Raw genomic sequence first — 21,353 nt, 5'->3', positions numbered from 1 at the left:
CCGCCTGCCGTGTGACGTCGCTATGACGCCGCACGACCCGCCCCCTTAATAAGGAGGCGGGTTGCCGGCCAGATCGACTTCGCAAGGCAGGTGAGTCCATGTAAAGCTGCCGTAGCGATAATGCTCGCTTACGGCTGCTATCACAAGATATCGCTGCTGCGACGGGGGCGGGGACTATCATGCTCGGCATCGCAAGCATCGGCTTGCGATGTCGTTGTGTGCAAAGTGCCCCTTATAGATGCCATAGAATCAAATAAATTCCTCCGTGATCTTACCTTGGAAGCAAGCCCCCTGGTCAGAGTAAATCCTCTTTGGGCACCCATGCCCACAAATAAAGTCTCAGCAGATAGATTGACTCAGCTGTCTGGTCTCTAGTTGAGGTTACGATTGTGAACTTAGTAAAGTGGTCGATCATTTCCAGGCAGTACTTGTAACCATTCTGGGAAGAACCATCATGAGATAGTCGACCATTAGCACAACCAGTTGTTCGGATGTCTTGATTACTTAGGTGGGGGCCCTTTGTTCTGGCAGCTTGGTCAGCTCACATTGTTGGCATCTTCGACAGGCTTCTTTCACAACCTAACATAATTTGAGGCTAGTACACTAGCCAATGTATCAAGAGTTTCTCTGCCCCAAATTGTGCACCCCTTTCATGAGCCTCTTTTGCTCAGATTAACGCCGTCCCTTCTGGTATCACCATTGGCTACATGTCCCCAAATTTCTTGGGTAGCTGAATCCAATGGTACAATAATCCTTCCTTCACGTGGAGCCGATCCCACTGTCTAATTATTTGTAGAGGAATATTCAATAGGGTTCCCCTGCCTTACCTGCTGGGCTTCTATTAGAAGGTCACCCATTTCTGCAACTCTGACAGCTCGGGTGAGACTGTTGCAACTGCACCCATTCGTCTCTTGGATATTCCAGTAGTTGCACGGATTGAGGCTATTCCTTCACCTCTTCAGTGGCCACCCTAGACAAGGCGTATGAATTGTGGTTTCGGCTTTTGACCTGTAAGAAATCTTTTACATATATTTGGACTTTCTTGAAATCTATCTCTGTTTAAAGGTCCCCACCTTAGCATTCTCCAGGTGGGTGTGAGGATTGTCATCGCTCTGCACATGAACCTATGACCCCGACAGGAACTCTGAGAAATTCTCCATCATGGCCTACACCATGTATTCTACATCCATTAGACTCATGCCATGATGTGGGTGTCTCCGAAACTATGTGTTAATTTCCTTCTTCGAAAGTATTGGACCCCACAGTTTGCTCCTTGGCTGTGATGCGTTTTGGTTTAACAATCGCCCCCCTCTGCTGCTTTTCCCGTGTTGGACAATTTCTTGAGATGTGTCCTCTTCCTCCACAAGCCCAACATTTAATGTCACGTGCCCTGGGTCTGTGGCCAGTTTTGTTGGCTTCTAGATGGGAGATACAGTATATCACAAAAGTGAGTTCACCCTTCATATTTTTGTTAATATTTTAGTATATCTTTATGTAGGACAACACTGAAAATATCATACTTTGATACAATGTAAAGTAGTCAGTGTACAGCTTGTATAACAGTGTAAATTTGGTGTCCACTAAATAACTCAACACACAGTTATTAATGTGTAAACCGCTGGCAATAAAGTGAGTACACCTCTAAGTGAAAATGGACAAATTGTACCCAATTAGCCATTTTTTCTCCCCGGTGTCATGTGATTGATTAGTGCTACAAGGCAGGGCCGGCTCCAGGTTTTTGTGGGCCCCGGGCGGAAGAGTCCCAAGGGGCCCCATCCACACATAGACACACACATACGTACACGTACATATACATATTTAAAGACAAACTCACAAAAATACATACATAGATACACATCATACATGCATACAGACACACACAGCTCTGCTGCATACACACAGACACAGCTCTGCTGCATACACACAGACACACACACACAGCTCTGCATACACACAGACACACGCACACAGCTCTGCTGCATACATACAGACACACACAGCTCTGCTGCATACATACAGACACATACATCTCTGCTGCATACACAGACACACACAGCTCTGCTGCATACACACAGACACACACAGCTCTCCTGCATACAGACACACAGCTCTGCTGCATATAGACAAACACACATACAGCTCTGCTGCATACATAGACACACACAGCTCTGCTGCATACAGACAGACACAGCTCTGCTGCATACAGACAGACACAGCTCTGCTGCATACAGACAGACACAGCTCTGCTGCATACAGACAGACACAGCTCTGCTGCATACAGACAGACACAGCTCTGCTGCATACAGACACACACAGCTCTGCTGCATACAGACACACACAGCTCTGCTGCATACAGACAGACACAGCTCTGCTGCATACAGACACACACAGCTCTGCTGCATACAGACACACACAGCTCTGCTGCATACAGACAGAGCTCTGCTGCATACAGACAGACAGAGCTCTGCTGCATACAGACAGACAGATCTGGTGATTGACTTGGCCACTGCAGAATGTTCCACTTTTTTGCACTCATGAACTCCTGGGTAGCTTTGGCTGTATGCTTGGGGTCATTGTCCATCTGTACTATGAAGCGCCGTCCGATCAACTTTGCGGCATTTGGCTAATCTGGGCTGAAAGTATATCCCGGTACACTTCAGAATTCATCCGGCTACTCTTGTCTGCTGTTATGTCATCAATAAACACAAGTGACCCAGTGCCATTGAAAGCCATGCATGCCCATGCCATCACGTTGCCTCCACCATGTTTTACAGAGGATGTGGTGTGCCTTGGATCATGTGCCGTTCCCTTTCTTCTCCAAACTTTTTTCTTCCCATCATTCTGGTACAGGTTAATCTTTGTCTCATCTGTCAATAGAATACTTTTCCAGAACTGAGCTGGCTTCATGAGGTGTTTTTCAGCAAATTTAACTCTGGCCTGTCTATTTTTGGAATTGATGAATGGTTTGCATCTAGATGTGAACCCTTTGTATTTACTTTCATGGAGTCTTCTCTTTACTGTTGACTTAGAGACAGATACACCTACTTCACTGAGAGTGTTCTGGACTTCAGTTGATGTTGTGAACGGGTTCTTCTTCACCAAAGAAAGTATGCGGCGATCATCCACCACTGTTGTCATCCGTGGGCGCCCAGGCCTTTTTGAGTTCCCAAGCTCACCAGTCAATTCCTTTTTTCTCAGAATGTACCCGACTGTGGATTTTGCTACTCCAAGCATGTCTATCTCTCTGATGGATTTTTTCTTTTTTTTCAGCCTCAGGATGTTCTGCTTCACCTCAATTGAGAGTTCCTTAGACCGCATGTTGTCTGGTCACAGCAACAGCTTCCAAATGCAAAACCACACACCTGTAATCAACCCCAGACCTTTTAACTACTTCATTGATTACAGGTTAACGAGGGAGACGCCTTCAGAGTTAATTGCAGCCCTTAGAGTCCCTTGTCCAATTACTTTTGGTCCCTTGAAAAAGAGGAGGCTATGCATTACAGAGCTATGATTCCTAAACCCTTTCTCCGATTTGGATGTGAAAACTCTCATATTGCAGCTGGGAGTGTGCACTTTCAGCCCATATTATATATATAATTGTATTTCTGAACATGTTTTTGTAAACAGCTAAAATAACAAAACTTGTGTCACTGTCCAAATATTTCTGGACCTAACTGTATTTATCCCAGTAAATTTTGTATGTATAAAATAGGTAATGAAAAGTCGAGTTAGTGATGAGTAGCAACAGCGGCAGTGCAAAAAAATGCAAATAAAAGGTAATAGTACTAGTAATAAGATGCCAGTGCTGAGCAAAATATGAGGTAGTAAAATATAATGGTATGAAACCACAATAGAAGTGCAAAGTAAAATAAGGTAGTATTAAACAATAGTGTGGGTCCAAAGTGACACTGCAGGAAAAATCTGAGGTAGAGTTGAGAAAAGTGAAAAGTTAAAGTGGCAGTGCAGAGCAGATATGAGATAGTGCTGCACAATAAATAAAATCCAAAAGTGGCGAATACAAGATAGAACTGAGATAATACTGATCAATAGTAAAATAACATTTTTACAACAGACTAGAGGTAAAAACGAAAAAGCAATATAATAATGTAGTTTTACATACCAGAGTACAGTGTGCAGATGCCCCGACACGTGTTTTGCCCACAGTTTTAACGAGGCGAAGATCTCTTATCTGCTCTGCACTACCACTTTAACTTTTAAGTTGGGAGAAGTGCTACTGCAACGCTTCAAAAAGTTAGGGACCCATTCAGAGGTTCGTCGTGACGAGGCAGTGGGTTTCATACAGTCTGATCAGAATGTTAAACCAAGAACCTCATGTTCAGGTAGCGGCATTAGATCAAAGTATGATTTTTGGATGTGCGGTCCATGTCTTTCTCTACAGCTATGTTGCATAATTACTAAACATGCTCATCCATGAGACCTATTTTCCATGATTCCCTACTTTTAATTTCTAGCAGCTCTTGCACACAGGGCATAGGCTGTACTAATCGAGGAGTTCCACTCCTTCATAATGAGAAAATTGTTTATTATGAGACCCTCCTCTACATAACTTCCAGGGTGTATTGCAATCCCTTCTTCCAATTTCTGGCAGCCATTGCACACATACATGGGTTTTACTAATCAGGGAGTCCCAGTCCTGAATCTGTTACCAGGTTTTTTTCCACCTAATCTGAGAGCAGCATAACGTAGGGGTAGAGATCCTGATTCCATCGATGTGTCACTTACTGAGCTGCTTAGTGTAATTTTGATAAAATCATTGTTTAATCAGCAGTAGATTATTATTAGAGGACTACTTGGCATGCTGCAGGTAGTCCAGCATAGTCATGAGCTCTGTATAACTGCTAGATCTGCAGGAGAGGAAACCTTGATTTTATCAAAATGACTGCAAGCAGCTCAGTAAAAGACACAGGAATCAGAGTCTCTGTCTCTACATTATGCTGCTCTCAGATGGGGGAGCAAAAACCTGTTAATAGATTCCCTTTAATAATAGGAAACAATTGTATTCTGAGGTCCTCCTCTACATGTCTTCCAGGGTGTTTTGCAGGCCCTCCTAATTTTTAGCACTCCTTGCACACAGTGCACATGCTTTACTAGTCTACGTGTGCTACTCCTTAATACTGTAAAAAATTATATTCTGAGGCCCTCCTCTACGTGTCTTCCAGGGTATATTGGAAACCCTCTTTCTTATGATTTTTGGCAGCCCCTTCACACATGCATGGACTTTACTAGTCAGGAATCGCACTCCTTAGTAACGAGATAAAATTGTATTCTGAGGCCCTCATCTACATGTCTTCCAGGGTGTATTGCAGTTCTTCCTAATTTTTAGCAGGCTGTGCACACAGTGCATATGCTTTCCTAGTTTGGGAGTCAATAAGGCAGAAATCCAGCTCTATTAACCGGTAGCTGTAAAAATTAACTTTATTGAATTAATCCATATAAACACTGAGAAAAAAAGATGGGGAATTTAAAAACAGATGCATTTTGAGTGTATTATGCACTCTTAATCACGATGATTAAGAGAGCGTAATGCACTCAAAATGCGTCAGTTTTTAATTTGCCTATCCTTTTTTCTTTGTGTTTTTATGGATTAATACAATAAAGTAAAAGAAGATTTTTACAGCTACCGGTTAGTAGAGCTGGATTTCTGCCTTGTTGTCCTTATGTTGAGCTGCACCAGCCTATCCCAGCACGTTCTGGTCTACAGTGATTCTGGCTTCCTCAATTCTCAGGCGGGTGAGGTCTAAAACTTTTTATTTTGATATTCTAGTCTAGGAGTTCCAGTCCTCCTAATTTTTGGTAGTTTGGTAGCCCTTGCACATAGGGCATTCGCTTTACTAGTGTAGGAGTCCCACGCCTTAATAATGGGAGAAACATTGTATTCTGAGGCCCTCCTTTATGTGTGCTTCCAGGGTGTATTGGAGTTTGTCCTTCTAATTTTTAAAGCTGAGGATAAAAAGCGCTAATAGGGTCTTACAAGGTATTATAGGGATTTGTACATAAAGTAACACCCAACCTATTAGGCTGCGGCAGCCTGACGTAATAGCGACTGCCGCAGCCCCACATGGGTTACACTTCAATGCTGGGGAGGAGAACGGAGGTTAATGCTGCCTTGCTGCCAAAAGAATACTGTTGATTTATTCTTCTTCTTTATTTTACAGGTGTACGTGTTTCGGAGATCAAAATCTCCTTCATCAGGACCAGAGAAGAAACCAACAATATCAACAATATTAATAATATTGTTGTTTTTTCCCTTTGTCATAATGAAGAAGAGCCAACATAATAGTAACATTACCTAGGTAATGCCTCTGCTCTGCTACATCTGATCATCTCACTCAGATGTAGCAGAGCTGAGATGGTCAGAGACGCTATATCGGTCTCTGCTCACCTACAAATGGCCATCTCGGCTCTGCTACATCTAAGTGAGACTGTAAATCTGTCTCTGCTCTACAAAGCTAGATCATCTCAGCTCTGCTTCATCATGCCACTCTGCACTACCATTCTGCCCCCCATTCTACCCTTTCACTCTACCCTGCCACTCTGCCCTGTCACTTTGTTTTGCCACTCTGCCCAGTCACTCTACTCTACCCTGCCACTCTGCTATCCATTCTGCCCTTTCACTCTGCCCTGTCACTCTCCCATGTCACTCTGTCCTGCCACTCTGCTCTGTCACTCTGCTTTGCCCTGCCACTCTGTCCTGTCACTCTCCCCTGGCAGTCTGCTCTGCTTTGTCACTCTACTTGGCCACTATTCCCTGTCTTGCTGCTGTGCCCTGACACTCTGCCTTGCAATTCTGTTCTTAGCTGCCACTCTGCCATTCTCTTTGCTATTCCACTCTGCCCTGTCACTCTGTCCTTTCACTTTGCCCTGCCACTCTGCTCTGCCACTCTGTTCTACCCTGGTACTCTGCCATCCATTCTGCCTTTTCACTTTGCCCTGCCACTCTGTCCTGTCACTCTGCCATGTCACTCTGTCAGCTATGCTGTCCTGACACTCTGCCCTGTAACTCTGCCCTGTCACTCTGTCCTGTCACTCTGTCCTGTCACTCTGCCCTGCCACTCTACTTTATCCTGTCATTCAGCTCTGTCACTCTGTTCTGTCACCCTATTTGACCAGTCTTCCCTATCTCGCTGCTCTGCCACTCTGCTCTGCCCTGCCACTCTGCTCTGTCACTCTGCCCTGCCACTCTTCCCTGTCACTTTGCGCTGCATTCTGTCCTGTCACTCTGTCCTGTAACTCTGTCTTGTCACTCTGCCATGTCACTCTGCTCTTTCACTATGCCCTGGAACTCTGCTCTGTCACTTTGTCCTACCTCTCTGCCCTGTCACTGTCACATCTCCTTGCTCTGTTACTCTACAACTCTGCCCTATCACTCTGCTTTGCCCTGTCACTCTGTCCTATCAGTTTGCCCACTCACTCTGTCCTGTCACTTTACCTTGTCAATTTGCCCTGCTACGTATGATGTAGGGACTCTGACTGTCTCAGCTCTGCTACAACTAAGTGAGATCAGATGTATCAGAGCAGAAACATATTTAGCTCTGCTACCTCTAACCATCTCATTCAGGTGTAGCAGAGCTGAGACGGTCAGACACACTACATCTGTCTCTGCTCTGCTACACCTGCCCAGCTCACTTATTGATGGTTATAGGAAGCGATTGATTGCAGTTATTTTTTTCCAAAGGGCGTGACTGTGCAACCAAATATTAAGGTGAGGGTACCATCTGGCCCATTTTTGGGGTTTTGTGTGAAATTATGTCCAATTTGCCTTTTTTTTCTCTGCTTTTTGTGTTGTTTCAATACACAAAGGAAATAAACGTGTATAACTGCAAGAATTTTCTGGGAGAAATACTTCATTTTGGGGAAAAATTTCAAGTGTCAACACTTTTGGCCATGAATGTATGTGTGTCCCTCCACATTCATACTAATGGAGTGACCAGTAGAGAGCCTCGCAGCAGTGGCCGAGTAGTCATTGTACAGTTGCATATGTTATTGTACAAAAAGAAGGAGACAGCACAATTTCTATACTGTATTTGTTGATAAAATAGAGATTTTTGGCAAAACATTGCAATATTTTGAGCCACCCCGCCAACGTCACGGCAAATCCCATGGAGCAGTCCTACACTAAATATTATATTTTGTTTGGGGTGCCATATGGCCTCACACATCTAATGCAGAGCCGCCTGAGGCAGCACGGGAATGAAAAGCACCAGGTAAGTGCTGCCTCAGGCGGCTCTGCATTAGATGTGCGAGGCCATATGGTACCCCAAACAAAATATAATATTTAGTGTAGGACTGCCCCATGGGATTTGCCGTGACGTTGGCGGGGTGGCTCAAAATATTGCAATATTTTGCCAAAAATCTCTATTTTATCAACAAATACAGTATAGAAATCGTGCTGGCTCCTTCTTTTTGAATATATTATTGTAGTTCCTGTCTCAGACACTAGGTGGCGCACACACTCAGCTTATCCGCACTGCCAAGTAGTCATGTCTAATAGATTAGGAGATACTAGGAGACAGACTTGTTGCTGCAGACAGGCCAAACAAGAGCTTTACACCCTTAGCTGCTGAGATAACTGATACACTGTAATCCCCGCAGACACTGTTTACCTCATTCCTAATATGATTTTGGCAGCGCTTGTTTCACAGTGAGACTGTATGACTTGTAGATCATCTGATAATGAGAGCCACTGAAAGTTGTTTTTTCTCATAAAAGTTGTTAATTGTTCGGCAGCATCTCTGGTGCTTGGGGTTTAAGACCAGACGTATCTGCGGTGTATTGTGAACACTACAGAGCCATGTAAAGAATGCGCCACAGAAGTTATAGAAGAGGCCGAAATACAGAAATCCACTCACATAAGCAATTTTTCTATTGCTGCTGGACATCTAAAAGCCTTTTTATTAATTTACGTAAAAGGCCTGATCTAAGAAACACCACTAAACTGCTGTAAAACAAGTTATAAGGGGCTCAGTAGCCTCCGCATATTGCATTATCATTGATTTCAATGTATAAACCCTATGCAGCTTGCGCCCTCTAGTGGTCGCTACAGGTAGCCTTTATTTTATCATTTATATTGAATAGCACAACAGTGCACATGCACGACCAGTGCACCATTCAACAAAGGGCCACTGTTCCCTTTAGGCCCCCTTCACAAGCACGTGTCTCCGGTACGTGTTAGGTCCGTTCCTGCACGTACCGGAGACACGGGCACACGTAGACCCATTAAAATCAATGGGTAAGCGCGCACGTGCGTGTTTTGCCATGGAACATGTGTACGTGTCGAGCATACGCGTGTCCGTGTGTTCTACATGTAGACATGTCCACATTTTTTCCGGCATAACGGGTGTCACACGGCCCGCATACGTACCACACGGATGTAGTGTGGCTGCGGTCCTGTGTGACACGTGCCGGAGAAAACTCACGTGTCAGAGAAAAAAATAACAAATCTTTACTCACCTTCTCCAGCCCTGCTGTCTCTGCCGCTGCTGCTGCCACTTGCTGCCGACTGCCGCTCATTATGCTCATTTAATATTCACTTCACTGCGGCCGGAAGCAGCAGCAGCGGGGAATCGGTAGGGCTGGAGATCGTAGATCAGCACCACGGACAGCAACGCCAGGGACAGGTGAGTAGAAAGTTCTCGTTCTCCGTGTCTTATCACGGATAACACACGAAGAACACACGTAGTGCCATCAACACGGCTCACGGAGGGGAAAACGCACCTTTGACACGTCCATGAAACATGTGCGTGATTTTCACAGATGTGTGAAGGAGGCCTTAAGCTGTGTGCTCTGGAAATGCAGACTTTGCAGAGAGGTAGATCTGTAATTGGGCTACTTAACCTCATTATTTGGCTGTTTTAACTCTTTACTTTCCAGATTGCTCAGCTTAGAGGGATACTAAACAGGGGGCTTTAACCGTACTCATTAGACTAATGTTGGCTGAACCCGCTAATATTGGGCACAGGCTGACTGAAGGCCAGGAGAGATGTCAATTATGTTATGGCTGACTTAAGACTGCTGGTCACAGTCACATTGTTCTCTTGGAGATACAGTAAGCTGCCGATTGTGTGTGAATCATAAAAAACGCAGTAGTGCTATCACAGAGAATGTAATGACTGAATAGGGGCCCCTAGGCTGGCTCTCAGACTCACCCTGCGCTGTCCCTTATCTCAGAGATAGGCTTGATGGTAGCCAGTTCCAAGCCCCCAGCCTGATCGTGACTCCTGTCCGAGCCCTGATCTTACTCCTCCTCTCCCCCACCCTCAGGGCAGGCTGGAAAACCCAATAACGAAACCCCACAAAATGACACGGACAAGGGAAAACAGAAACTCGTACACGCTGCACTCAAGACACAAAGAAGAGACAATATGTGTACAGGGGAACAACAAAGCGGGGAGAAAGTAACGCACAACTGGGGAATGTTCACACTACTCAAAATTGCAACAAAGACCACCATCCACAGGTTCACCAACATGACCGTTATCACTTGCAGCAAAAGCTGAAGCTTTAATCGGCGCTGAGTAGTGGGATCCATGATCTTTTATAGGAAGTAAATGACTGATTGGCAACTGGCAACCTGAGCTCCTAGCAGAGTTCCCCAGGTCAGCAGGAAATAACTCCAGCAGGACTGAGGAACAGAGAACATTAAACAGCCGACGTCCAGCTCTAGCTGAACAGCTAGGAGACCTTAAGTTTCCTGTCAGGCTTTCCAGTGTGAACAGAGCCTGACACCGCCATGACACCTAATGAGTCTCGACCTGAACACCACATGACAAGTGCTGAGCTGCTTCGGCACTCCTGTGTATGAGAATGTCCGCTTAATTGCCTGTGTATGAGAATGTCGGCTTAGATGGTTGTCAGATGTATGATCGGCAAAAGCATCCTTCAGATGACAGCCATTTAATGTGTATGGCCAGCCTTAGTTGTGCTAATCAGTGGGGGTCTCAGTTACCAATTTAGTAAATAGGAGATAATTGCAGTTATATTAAACCTCCATTGATTTCTTCACATGTGTATTTGCAGCAGATTTTTCTACACCAAAATATGTTGGCAAGAAAAATGCCCATTTGGTGGAGCTGATTCAAACTGACATGAAAACGGCAGAATTTGCTAAATTTATGTGCAACTTCCCATTTCACAAAAAATTTGCAACTTTTCAAAGCTTTTACTCCAATTTTCTGGCCTTAAAGGGAACCTTGTCACTAGAATTTTCGCTATTAAACTAAAAGAATCCCCTTCTGCAGCTCCTGAGCTGCATTCTAGAAAGGTTCCTCTTGCTACTTGCCCCCCCCCCTTCAGACCTAAATAAACACTTTATAAATTCTTACCTTTCAGTATGCTAATGAGCTTTGCTGGCCATGGGGGCGGACTGTATTGCGTCCGTTATTCCCTCTCCTGCCGCTGTTCACCATCCCCCAGTGTTCATTGACATAGATGAGGCTGCCGCCCTCATGTTACGTAGTGCTCCTGAAGTCTCGCGCATGCCCAGTGGCACTATCGCGGGACTGAGCACTATTCAAATCGCGAGCGCCGGTGATCTTATTGCGCAGGCGCGAGATTATGGGCTGGTACTTGGATGACGCTGGTGATGACAATGTCATCACCAGCATCCTCCAAGTAGCTGCCCATAATCTCGCGCATGAGCAGTGGCACTATCGCTGGACAGCACTGTTTTCAAATCGCGAGCGCCGGTGATGTTATTGTGCAGGCGCGAGATTATGGGCGGCTACTGCGTAACATGAGGGCGGCGGCCTCATCTATGTCACTCAACACTGGGGGAGGGCGAACAGCGGCAGGAGGGGGAATAACGGACTCAATACAGCCCGCCCCCGTGGCCAGCAAAGCTCATTAGAATACCAAAAGGTAATATTTTATAAAGTCTTTATTTAGGTCTGAAAGGGGGGCCGGTAGCAAGATGAACCTTTCTAGAATGCAGCCCAGGAGCTGCAGAAGGGGAATCTTGTAGTTTCATAGCGAAAATTCAGGTGACAGGTTCCCTTTAAAGTTTTCATGACCGGCCCCACAGTGTTTAAGGCCATGTGCCCACGGGAGCTTTTTACTGCAGAGTTTGCCGCGGAAAACCTGTGGATTTTTCTGGATTTTCCAGATAAATCCGCAGGTTCTAGCATGTACAGGCACTCCCCATGTTACCCTATGGGACATGGGGAGTGTCTGTGTCCACACTGCGGAAAGTGCGGCTGCGGAGATCCCTCAGCCGCACCTAACTGCATGTCAATTATTCATGCGGATTTACTTGCGGAGATCCGGGCCCTCCGCTATGGAGATAGAGGCCGGGACGTCCGCAGGTAAATCGCGTGAAACTCCGCATGTTTCCCCCAGCTATTCCGCTGGAAACTCGCAGCTAAAAATAGCTGCGGATACCGGCGGGCAGCTGCGGGAAACATGCGGCCGTACCTGCGAATATATCCGCAGGTACGAGCGTCCCGTGGGCACATGGCCTAATTGTTAACTGTCCTGCTGTCCCAGCACCACAACTATGGAGCTCCCTGAAGTTTTTGTTTTAATGGGATGCCACCATATACTCATTGTACTCACTAAGGCCAATAACATTACTACATCTTTTATTATTTTATTACATTCTCCTCTGTCAATTTTTAACAGAGAAAAAAACATTTGATGGCTAATTCCATTTAGTACAAATTATTGTCTAAGATAGATGATAATTCCTACATCAGTGAGCATTACTTACAGCTTTTAGAATAACATTTAAACCCAACCAGACAACATCTATTTCAGCAAGACAATGCTAAACCACATACTGCAGCCATCACAACAATATGGCTTCAAAGCTTCAAAGAAGAGTTCCGGTGATGAACCGGCTGCCTGCAGACTAGACCTATCTACAATAGAAAACATTTTGTTAAATATTATATAAAAATCCAGCAAAGATCCAGGACTGTTGACAGCAAGAATCTTACATCAGTCAAAAATGGGACCCCATTCCTGTCCCAAATCTCCAGCAATACTGCCATCAAATTCTAAATGAGTTAATATTTTCAACCAAAAATAGAAAAATGTCCAATATTCCAATTAAATTTGTGATACATGTCCATATCTCAGAATACTGACATAAAGACATTAGAAGTATTTACTGTGAACTGTAAAATAATGAGAATTAATTTTTTTTTTCTCCCAAAATAACTAACGCCAGGTTTAAAAAAACCTCTCTGGACAAATGATATTGACAGATTCTCAGGATTACTGATCAATATTAAATTGGTTCGGAGCCCCCACAAGCAGCTGGACATTGTATAGTGTCCTCTGCCAGCTACTGCAGATCAGCATCTATTTAAGAAAATAGGTTCTAGGAGCTGATCGGACCACCACCGATCTGATATTAATGACTTATACTGAAGCTAGCTTATCAATATCATATGCCTGGAGAACGTCAATCACCACCTCCGTTGTCCTCCTCTGCAGCTGCTCTAATCCAGCTACATCCTAGTTGAGCACTGGACTTGATGGTCTCCATTAGTCCCAATCAAGCTCCACTTCGAAAGGACATTTTAGACCACCATCCTCAGGATTGGGGGGGATCCCAAAGGTTGGTCTGGGAGCTATCAGCAATATGATGGACACACACAGACAAGAGCCCCTGTGCAAGAACAAAATATGGGCCCTTTGCAGCCCAAGATCTCATCCAAATACACAATTTCACTTGCTCTGGACGTAGAGATGAACCCCCTGCCCTGTCGGACCCCCGTGCAGCTGCACAGGTTACACCAAAAGATATGTATCTGACCTATCCTGTTGATACATAACATATAGCAATACTGGGAATAAAGCTACATTAACAGTCATCTAGAGAGCAATGGCAAATAACTTCTTCACTTATTCTGCTGAATGCTGAAGACTTTCCCACTTGCCCGTCGTCCCTCCGATTTATTGCACTCCTGAATGATTTCCCAGGACCTATTTCCACTTATCTGGTTATCTAGGTGTATTATGTATATATTTATTATGCAGAAATGGCCAGGACTACATCCTCCATCATGATATGCTGACTAGTTCATAATCATATGCTTTACTTGACATGTTAAGTTGTGCTGTTCAATAAATATTAACTTACAAAGCCCGGGGATATTTTTTTGCAGTTGGTCAGGAAGTCCAGATCATTTATCGAAATAAATCTGTCCTTTTCTTATGTAGATTATTAAAACTACCTATTATCCTGTCTAAAAGCCCTTGAAAAACTGCAGCCCATATTTACACAAATATCTCAGCCAGATGTTTGGTTAACATCAGACCATTTTATGGTCAAAAAAGTCCTGACCATGGTGTATGTACCATAGAAGAAGCCCATTCAGTTGGGGTCATGGAGAGAGGATGCCCAGACTAGGTTGGCTACATTTTTTATAGGTATCGGGAATATTCACAGTAACCAGATCTTAATCCTATAGACAGTCGCATAAAGGCAGAAATGGGTCACAGGGTCGATAGCAAAATTCTATAGGAGGGCAAAAATGTAGCCCCCACCTCCACTGTCAAAGTGATGAAAAACTCCCTGCCTGCAGTAGTGCAGCAGATCACCACAAACTCAACTCAACTGATGCACTCTGCATAGACAGTTACTGAGATGAAAAAGGATGCACTATGCTCTCTCCTTTAACTTGTAATTTTGTGAGAAGAGAGAAAGAGACCTGTTGGGGGAGCTGTCTCCAAAAAAACACATACTTTAACTAGCCCTAACTAGAGTAAGGATGGTGTTCCACTTGTGATTGCCTCGCGTGTATCTCGCGCGAGTTTTGCGCTGCATCACCCGGCACACTCTGCTCACAGGAGCAGGTCGGTTGCATGTGTACCACCCCCGTGCCAGCGGCCGAGCCGCTCTGATCCAGAGCCGCGGACACTCGAATTTGAAAAGGGGGGGAATATGTACAGGGGAGTTAGAAGTTCGTGACACCACCCCTATGGTGCGTGGTAATATGGAGTATCACCGCTGCTGTTGGGGAGCCCGGGCCCGGTGGCGGTAGTAAGGGGTGCCGTTGGGAAAAGGAAGGGTTTCTGCGTACTCACTCAGTCCAAGAATACTGACACCGACAGCTTGTAAACCAGAATTCTGAGCACCGCTGCAGCAAGGAGGGAGCACGCTTGGATCCGTGCCCTTGGTGTTGCTTGTTAGCCTGTGGCCTTTTCCGTGCCGTGGCACCTTGTTCACTGTTTGGACCCTATAGTGTGGAACTAATCGGGTCCCGCTCACCCATATGGCTAACGGAGTGAGTTTGCTCTCAGGGTTCACGCTTGGGATTTGATGGACTGTGTTTTGGGAAAAGTCCTATCCCCTCGTTGTGCTAGTACCCCGATTTTTGGAGCGGGTAAGACTTCACCCCCGTCGGGTAAATTACCAGGACGCTTGAAGCTACTTCCCGGCCTAGGGTCCGTGTACCCCGTTGTGCCCTGGCCCCTGCCCGGAGATGGCTCAAGGCCGCCGGCTGCCCTACTCGGTAATCCGTGCCCCTTGACACGATCCCCTGAGATCGGGGTTCCAGCTCCTACCAGGCCCAGACCAACGTCTGCCACCTAATAGTCTTCAGGAGCCCTGCTCCAAACAGGTGACCTCTCCTTCTGAGAGTCACACTCCTCACTCCTACTCCTTCCACTCCTTTCTCACTTCTCCTGTCCCCTTACAAACCCCCCAAATGGGCGGGCCCTATTCCCTCAGGCCCCCAATGGTGTGTCGGGTGGGTGTGGTGTAAAGTGTTCCTAGGGTTTTGACTGGCTTTGATCTTAGCAACACCAAAGAACAGGGACCCGTAACCAAGGAGGATGCGGATACTGTGCAGAAGGGCAGATTGCACAATACCCTGTGACGACCTGATAGGCCAGGGCATCACACATGCATCTCTAAGCAGCTGAGACGCTTCTGTGAGCATAGGGTTAGTCCGTGCCAGGTGATGCACAGCAAAACTCGTGCGAGATACACGTGAGGCAATCGCAAGTGGGACACCGGCCATAGGGGAAGAACTAAGGTTATGGTTAGGAGTAGGGCTAGTGTTAGAATTGGTTTTGGACTTAAGATGCTTAATACTGGACTGGTTGAAGAGATTCATAGAGTGCTGACAGTGAGCTGGTTAAGCGCCACAAAACACTTGCCATGTCCTAGCAATAAATACTATGCCTCAGCATCTTTGGGACTAGAACCGGAAGCTATGTTGCTGAAGTACAAAGGAGGTCCAGAGCGCTACTAGGTCGATGTATATAATAAAGTGGCCATTCATTGTATATACTGTATATATAAAATCAGTTTTACTCTTGGTGCTGCTTTCTTTTTAAGGGAAACAAAAGTTGGAATATTCATGTTAACCTAAAATACTTATGAAATTGACTATACTCTATCTGGGAAATGCAATATATAAATGCGAGATATAAATGAACATGTCTATATACTGTGCTGTATGTCCTACGCAGCGTACGCTTGTGTGTGCATATAAACGTAACTTTCGTTAATAATAGGTTCTGATTAAGACATCAAAAGAACATGAGTCCTGTGAGAAGGCCGATTAGCCTATTCTGGGCCAAAAACAACTGAGAAATATCTGGCAAATACTAAACTTAAGAGTTTTTTTTTTTTATTGGTTTCATCTGGATCAAAAAAGCTATAATGAGTGTAAGGTTTACCAGAAGGTGAACTCATTGGGCATCTAAGATTACTCTGTTATTATTATAGTTAAAATTATATATTCTAGTTATTGTTTGTTTTAATGGTTAAATACATATAATTTAAGCTCAAGACTATAAGAGCGAAGAGGCGATGATAAGCAACAGAAGGGGGTGATCTGAGATTAGAAAAAGGAGACTTTTTTTCATTTTTCAGACACAGCGGTACTCGTCTTGTCCATTTGTCTGGTATTACACTTCATCCTAATTAAAGCACTTAGTTTTTCTGTATTTTCTAGTCCTACACAGCCATTTTTAATATTTTTTCAGACTTTTTTCAATGATAAATTATCGGCTGCAATTATTTAAATGCCCAGCACCACCACCTAAATTATTTATATATTATATATTACTGAATTTAAATTCTTAGTGAGATTATTATATTTAGAAAAATACATATAAGTTAATGGGGTTGGCCAGGCTTGGGGTACAAGACTATGTAACTGCACAGTTATGAGTTCTCACAGTGCACTGTGCGCACGCTGTCAGGATTCTGAGGTGGGAGCATTGGGGGCAGGTGGGTGTGTGACCACAAGTATGAGATTTGCATTCTTCCGGTTTTATGTTGATTAGACGTGCGTGGCCTCGTTCAATACAAGTGAATTGAATGAAACCTGACACGTCTAGTCGTATTGTGGACAGAAATATACAAGCTGCATGCTTGAGGTCGTATGACCACCCGCTCCAGGCTCCAGAACCGGAGAATCCTGACATCATGCACATTGCACTCTGTAAAGGCTCATGCGCACGTTGCGTAATTCCATGCATTTACGCTGCAGTGTAAATGCATGCGTCCTGCGTCCCCACCACAATATATGAAGATTGTGCATGATACGTGCGCACGATGCTTTTGTGAACGCATCGATTTGGTTGCTAAAATTTTGACCCAAATCCATGTGTTCATAAAATGAGCATGTCAATTATTCCGTGTGCTATGGATGCAGCTCCCACTCTGTCTATGGTGGGGGCAGCAGCCATAGCGCATGAAATCGGCTTTTTTTTGTACAAAGAAACTGCATCCATTATGCAGTGTTTCTGCAGCGATTTGACTGTCAAATCGCTGCAGAATATTCAGCAGTTACGTACGCATGAGCCCTAAGGATTGACAAGTCTGCAATCACATATAGTGACTTCAAAGTCGCACCCCAATCATGACAGCATGCACACAGCACTCTGTAAGGATTCACAAGTCTGCAGTCACAGAGAGAGAATGCAGAGTTGTGCCCCAAGTCTCGACTTTATATAAAAAATAATAAAATAAAACTATTGATCTCTATTGATCTCACTATAGGGATTGAGACTTAGAAAAGCACTGCCATAAATATTTATTTTAATTAAATGTGTGTATATGTGTGTGTAGTCTAAAGGGCACTTTACACGCTGCAATATCGCTGCCCGTGGCGCACAACATCGCTTACACCCGTCACACGGACTTATCTTTCCTGCGACGTCGCTGTGGCCGGCGAACCGCCTCCTTTCTAAGGGGCGGTTCATGCGGCGTCACAGCGACGTCACACAGCAGCCGTCCAATAGAAGCAGAGGAGCGGAGATGAGCGGGTGGAATATCCCGCCATCTCCTTCCTTCCTCATTGCCGGTGGACGCAGGTAAGGAGATGTTCGTCGTTCCTGCTGTGTCACACATGATGTGATGTGCGATGTGTGATGCCGCAGGAATGACAAACAACCAGCGGCATGCACCACCAACGATATTATGAAAAGGAGTGACGTGTCAACGATCAACGATTTTTGACGTTTTTGCGATCGTTGATCGTCGCTCCTAGGTGTCACACGCTGTGATGTCGCTAACGACACCGGATGTGCGTCACAAACACTGTGACCCCGACGATATATCGTTAGCGATGTCACAGCATGTAAAGCACCCTTAAGGCCGCTTTACATGCTACGATTTATCTGACGATCTCTTAAGCGATGTGACACGCACAGATCGTAGTTACGATTTGCCGAGATCGCACATAGGTTGTTTGTTAGCGGTCACAAGTAACAATCTCACAAACAACGCAACAGCGATCAGCGATATATTGTTTGACCAAGTCGGTCCTGTGGATGTTGTTCGTCGTTGGTAGGGTGTCAAACGTACCAATATGTCTGCTGCGATCCAAGCGACGAACAATATTTTGAAACTGAACGACGTGTCAGCGATCAACGATTTTCAACCTATTTGTGATCGTTCGGAGTCGCACGAAGGTGTCACACGCAACGATGTCACTAATGATGCCGGATGTGCGTCACGGAAACCGTGACCCCGACGACATATCGTCAGATATATCGTAGCATGTAATGCCGCCTTTAAGATTATATATTCCCCATACTGCCAATCTCTCCGAAATCAGAGGTTTTTCCAATGCATTGTCTTTTGAAGGGTATTTCATGATTTCATTTATGTGTACTAAGCAGAACAATATAGCTAAACTAGTTTTTGGTTCTTCAAGGCCCAGTGCTCACACTGTGTAGTTTTGATGCGTATTTTCAGAAATCTGCAGCAAAATCTGCAAGTCCATTGTGAAGCCAGCAAAGTCTATGAGAATTCAGAAGTGCTGTGCCCACATTGCTTATTTTTCCCTTGCGTATGTGGTGCAGATTTGGTGCAGAAAAAAAAGAAATTTGCACCAAATACACAAGGGAAAAGTACTCAACGTGGGCACAGCACTTCTGAATTCTCATAGACACTGCTGGTTTCACAATGGACATGCAGATTTCTAATAATCTGCATCAAAATCTGCATCAAAATATGCAGCGTGGGCACAGGGCTTTAGACCCACTTTAGCTGTAGAAATTGTCACTCCTCTGTTTATTATTTAAGCAGATATGGCGCCCAAAAATCAACTGTTCATGATCTAACCTGCCTTGACCCCCCTAATCATATCTAGCTTTCAGCAGCGCTTCCACTTTCCAATACGCTAATGGACGCCTACTAAGCTGGAAGAAGCCAGCAGTGGTATCGGCAGAGAACCTAATGATACTTTCCTTCTAGTTTAGTTTTTCAGAGCACTAAATACTCATGAGGACAGGCTTGCCCAGAATAAAGCCTTTAATCATAAATATTGGCCCGCTGCTGCTATATTTTGGTTAATATTTTAAAAAACGATCCTTCATTCTTCATTTTGCGACCTCAACACAATTTTCGCTGCTAGATGTGTAAGTAATAACAGGATCACATAACCCGGGCCGTAACGAAAGCAGCTCGCTTGATATTTTCTTTGGATTTTGTAGCGTGCGTCTTTTGTAATGTCAGGTTTTAATTCCTAACAACCTTTTTTTGCATTCCAAAAGCTTTAAAATGCACAGTAATGTAATTAAAGGCCTTGATCTCGGCTTTTTCTTTCATACGTATGAAGAATTAAGATTACTGCTCTGCAGCACAGAATGGGTTAATAGAGCAATTCTCTGAGAAGTGAAGGGCAGGAATTCAGGCGCCTTGTAGGGCCCTCGAGAGCTGGAGAGGTTATTCACTTGTATATCAGAGAGGGGTGAAGTTATACTTAGATATGGATGTCTGCACAGCACACAGCTCCATTGTAAACTACCTTGTAATGAGATATAGCGAGCAGCCATGGTCCAGCTCTGGAGGATTTCAAGGGCCCTACAAGATCAGAAAGTCTGACGAGGGTGAATGTAACTTTGTCACTGCTAAGTGTTTGCTGTCCTGAGTTTATCTGGACTCCGCATCCTGGGTGTCCGGTGCCACCTCATGACAAGGGGGGGCATTCAAGTTTCCTCAGCACTTATAACTTTTTATAGCCTTTTTTTTCTTATATTTGACAACTAAATAGAAGTTATTTTCCATTTCCTGATAAAATATTTGATATAGTATTTGCTTTTGTTCCTGGTTATCTAAAGGTGCCCGGAAGAGGAGAGAAAGGCTTGTTCCGAATGAAAAATAAATGATGTTCTTAATGGAAAAGAGAATTTATAATTGTACTAGCTGTAGTACCCGGCGTTACCCGGGATAGTGACTAAGTGTCTCTCTGTCTCTCTATCCATCCCTTTCTATCCGTCTGTCTCTCCCAATTAGTCTCTCTCTGTCCACTCTCTCTTTCTGTCTGTCTGTCTTTCTCTCTGTCTGTTGGTCTCTCTGTCTGTCTCTATGTCTGTCTGTCGGTCTCTCTGTCTGTCTCTCTCTCTCTGTCTCTCTGTATCTTTTTCTCTCTGTCTGTCTCTCTGTCTGTCTCTGTCTCTCTGTCTGTATCTCTGTCTTTCTATGTCTGTTTGTCTCTCTCTTTGTATCCCTCTGTCTGTCCGTCTCTGTCGGTCGCTCTCTGTCTGTCTCTTTCTCAGTCTCACTAAGCCTCTTTGTCTGTCTCTGTCTGTCTCTATATGTCTTTGTCTGTCTCTCTGTTTGTCTCTCTGTTTCTATGTATGTCTCTGTATGTCTCTCTGTCTCTGTCTGTTGCTATGTGTATCTCTCTATATCTCTCTCTGTCTTTATGTCTGTCTGTGTCTGTCTCTATGTCTATCTCTCTCTGTCTCTCTTTGTCTCTCACTCTCTGTCTGTCTGTCGATCTCTGTCTGCCTCTCTCTGTCTGTCTCTGCCTCTCTCTGTCTGCCTGTCTCTTTTTCTCTCTATCCGTTTCTCCACTGATATCATATTACCTCACACATAAGCTTCTTATACTAACAATGTCCTTTGTTGCCTATAGCAA

This window comes from Anomaloglossus baeobatrachus, chromosome 5, assembly GCF_048569485.1.
Source record: "Anomaloglossus baeobatrachus isolate aAnoBae1 chromosome 5, aAnoBae1.hap1, whole genome shotgun sequence".
In the NCBI taxonomy this organism is placed as follows: Eukaryota; Metazoa; Chordata; class Amphibia; order Anura; family Aromobatidae; genus Anomaloglossus; species Anomaloglossus baeobatrachus.
This window is presented reverse-complemented; position numbering follows the sequence as displayed.